The following is a 4,661-nucleotide window of genomic DNA, read 5'->3' on the forward strand; positions in this document are numbered from 1 at the left end:
AAAGAGTAATCCAGGTAAACAATTGAAACCAATGAAATTGAATTAGTACAAATATTGAACTAAAAATGATAACAATAACATGAAATATATGCCAGGTCCTTGAGGATATGCTGAGGAGTTGTGTCATTGAATTTGAGGGGAGTTGGGATAGATACCTCCCACTGGCAGAATTTGCATACAACAATAGCTACCAAGCTAGCATCCAAATGGCCCCATATGAAGAACTGTATGGGAGAAAATGTAGAACTCAGCAGGACTGAATTGGGCGAAGACAAATGGTAGGGCTAGACACGTGAAACAGCCGAGGAGAAGGTGAAATCAATCAAAGCCAACTTAAAGGTTGCCTCAGACAGACAAAAATCCTATGCCGACCTGAAGAGAAAAGAAATAGAATATGTGGTTGGCGATAAAGTGTTCCTCAAGGTGTCACCATGGAAGAAGGTATTGAGGTTTGGAAGGAAAGGTAAGTTGAGCCCTAGGTTCATTGGCCCATATGAAGTCATTGAACGTGTGGGTCCAAAGAGCCTATAGGCTAGCTTTACCACAGTGGACAAGATCCACAATGTGTTCCACGTGTCTATGCTCGTAAGATACCGCCGGATCCTTCACATGTCATCTCCAGAGAAGAAATTGAAATACAAATGATTTAACATACGAAGAAGAACCTCTACGGATCTTGGCTCGGGAAGTGAAAGAGTTGAGAAACAAGCAGATTCCATTGGTGAAAGTGCTTTGGAGGCACCACAACACCGAGGAGGCAACTTGGGAAAGTGAAGAGACGATGAGGCAACAGCCTCAATCAGCTGTTTGCATCAGGTAAATTTCGAGGACGAAATTTAAATTAGAGGGGAAGAGTTGTAACACCCTCCGTGAACTACTCCAGACATCCCACTGCTCCGGTGATCGGTCGGACAGCTAGAATGTCCGGAAAAATATTTAAACTAAAGTGAGGAACCATAATTAACTCAAATATTGATAAGAAAAATTTAGTAAAAATTTTAGAAATAAAATACAAACAAGTTAAACGAGCCGGTGCCCTAGTGATGGGTAACCGGAAGGAAGTTGCAGTTCTCGCAACGAGGAGCCCTAGACCCGGGGAAAAAATTATAAAATAATTTTTGGGACTCTAGAAAAGGGTTATTGAGGTTCCCATGGAATTAGAATGCCAAGAAAATATCTAGAAAAATTTTTCAATCGGTACAGACAATTTTGGCCCGTTGAGCCAAACGGAGGGCATTTTGGTTATTTCGCCTTCAGAGGTGATTTTTGGCCGACTTGTCCAGTTGAGTAAATAATTAATATGACATAAAATATGAATAAACATTACTAGAAATTAAATTGAAATTGAGTAGTGATGAAAAGAAAAAGAAAATACACTAAAATGCCAAATATGACATCATTATGATGTCATGTGAAAGTCTCCAAATTATAATTTAACAACCATTTAAATAAACAATAAAAGAGGCTAAATGAAGACCAAAATAACTAAAATTTCCAGCAGCCCTCACCTTCACAAAGCTTACCCGTAGCTCTCAAATTCCATAGCCAAACCTCCATTGATTTTCAACCAAAGCTTACTTTCTCTCTTCTTTTCACCATAAACCCTAAATCCCTTTCATTAAAAGTTGTCCACTCATCTTGGGAGAGTGTTTGGCAGCCTAGAAAGTGAAGGAAAGTGAAGTTTTGAGTGGGGAAAAATCTGCCCTAATCAAGGTTAGTGCATTAGACACTTAAAGCTTCTTATTTTCATGAATTGTAACTTGTATTGAGTGAGAATTGCAACTAAAATGAACAAGAATTATGTGTATACATACTATGAATTTTTGGCAGCCCTTGTGAAGGAATTATTTTGATTGTTTTGATGGACTTAAAGTGGGCTATAGATCAAGTTTAAACCATGTGTGCATGTGATTATTGAAGGAGCTAGTATTTAAGGTGTTGTGAAAACCTATAATGGAACTAGGGTTTTGAAGAGTGAAAAATTGACTTGGCTTAGGAAAATGTTAGAGCACATTTTAATGGTCAATTAGTGACCATTTTAGGTATGTTGACCATAAAATGGACTGAAAAATAGGATAGCCAAGTGAATGTGTAGGCTGCCTTGTTAGTGCAGCAGAGGGACTGAAAATTCAGTCCACTTGCACAGCCATAACTTTGGCTGTGTTAGTCCAATTGGTGTTTGGCCAATTGGACATGAAACTAGGCTTATAATGGCACATTTTTGCTGAAGAAACCATGCCCAAAAGACCAAAGCAAGAGGACCAAAACTTGGCTCCAATCCGGACACCCTGCACTGATTCTGCAGAATTGACCAAATGAACAGTAACTGTTCATTTGGCCATAACTCACTGTAGATATGGTCAATTGACCTGAAATTTTTACAGCAACAATTTAAGACATAGAAAAACAACTTTCATGAAGGAACCTACCCCAACTTATGGCCAGAACCTAACCCAAATGGTAGTGGAAGTTACTGTTCCTGTTACTGTAGATATGGTATTTTCTGCAGAATGGGAATCCGGCCAGCTGTGGTTTTTGGACCATATCTGGAGCTACAAAACTCCAAATGGAGTGATTCAAAAAAGAAAATTCAACTAGACAAAATAAGGAACAACTTTCATGTTTTACATTTCTTCAAATTCCCACAGTAACAGTGTCCAATAGAACAGTGAAGTTGACTCACCAAAACTGAAAATTCTGCTTGTGTGGGTTTACACTTTGAAATGGTATTAACACTTGATGCCAACAAGTTTTAAACACAAAATGTGGTATGTTGGGAGTGCCAAAGTCAATGTACATATTTTTATTCCAAAAGTCAACATTTTTGTTGACCAATAAGATGAATAGTGACACTAAAAATTTGAAATTTACAAATTGAAGATTTTAAAAGTTTCAAATGCCCTAGTATACCTAACAAGATTGGTTTGGATAGTTTGGCATGCCAATAGGGTTCAGTTAGCAGTACTGCACATGGCAATATGCCATTCCGTGATTTCATGGCTTTTAGCCATTCTGACCTTGTATTGAAACTTAGCCTTGTGCCTGAGATTATTTACAGCTTGGTAGCTGTTCTGTTGCACACCGGGTGATGCATATGCGACCGATGGTGTGACGGCCCGAGGTATTAGATACTCAGTGCCAGTTTACCCGTTATCCAGTGCAGTCGTCTAGTGTAGGTTACTTGGGGCAATCAAATGAATAAAAGTGGACAAAGTAAATAATATACAAATACCAAGCAAATGAAACATATACATTCACTACACATTTAAATTCTTGCTATTTTCTTTTATTATATTATTGCACCACTAAGCATTATTGCTTAGCGCGTTGCTTTTGCCACGCGTAGGTACTGGAGATACCGACCGTGAGCCCAGTAGACCACAGACTGGGTGAGTCCATCCGGCAGTTTTGCTCAGTGTCCGTGTCACCTCAACTTCTGCTGTGGACACTAGGTGTCATTTTGACATTTTGTAACTTAATTTTGTTTTCTCATATGTATTTGAACTTATGTAATATATTTTGATGTTCATGTAAATAATGAAAGTGATGACTATGAATGCAAAATTTGAGCATTTATTTATTGCTTGTATATGAGAAATGGATGTTTGAGAAATGACAAGGTTATTGAGAACTGAAATTGAGAAATATTGATGAGATTTTGGATATTGGAGTTGAGATGATGGAATACAAATATTGGAAGTGTTTTTAACAGGTTCCGAAGAACTGTTTTCTCCATTTTTAGCCGGTACTCCGCCGAATTTTCTTTAAAATCTTCGGAACCTCAAATAAATAATACTTTTGATAAATGGCTAAAATAAATTATATTTCATAAATTATATTCACAAGTATGGTATAAATTAATTAAGGTATATTAGAATGTGCCGGTATACCGTGTGGCATAGCTTGCTCGGCTACACTGTAGACGGGTAAGGGGTGTCACATTTTTATTTTATTCTCTCCGTTCTCCTCAGTCCTCACCTTTTCCTCTACTCCTTTCAATTTAATTTCAAATATATGGTGTTGCTGCAGTGTTCCAAATCTATTTCTTTCCTGGTGATGCATGCTGCGAGTCTCTGAAGACCAGTCCCAATGTGAAATAAGCTTATAAGCAAAAGAAAAAAATGAGGTTGGTGGCTTATTAGCTAAGTACTCCGACGCTCAAGTTAAAGACTATTGATTGAAGTGAATAATAGAATAATGAGAGCTTCAGTGATGATTTTGGTAGAGTAATTAATGGTTATTTTTCATATTTATAGATTATAGGCTAAGTAGCCGCCTATCTACCATGATCTTGGATATTTGGTTAATATCCTGAAATTTCTTTCTAAAGATCCGGCCTTATTATCAACTGATATTGCTGATGCTTAGTACAATTGATGTTTGGCTTAGCAAGCGAACGTCTTCACCTAATCTGAAGGAACGGAAGCATGAAAAACACAAGTTTATACCATTGAATTCAAAAATTTTCACCTAGGGTCACATGCATCATGCAAGATTTATTTTTATCTATTTGATTTCAATGATAAACAACATAATAAAACTCTTTTAATATGTTTTTGGATCTGTATTTGCCATTTAAGATTTTAAAATTAATCAGATTAATTTTAGAACCCTAGATTAAATCAAGAACGATTACACTAACCTCTTGATGCACTGCAGCG

The sequence above is a fragment of the Hevea brasiliensis genome, chromosome 16 (genome assembly GCF_030052815.1).
Source record: "Hevea brasiliensis isolate MT/VB/25A 57/8 chromosome 16, ASM3005281v1, whole genome shotgun sequence".
Taxonomy (NCBI): domain Eukaryota; kingdom Viridiplantae; phylum Streptophyta; class Magnoliopsida; order Malpighiales; family Euphorbiaceae; genus Hevea; species Hevea brasiliensis.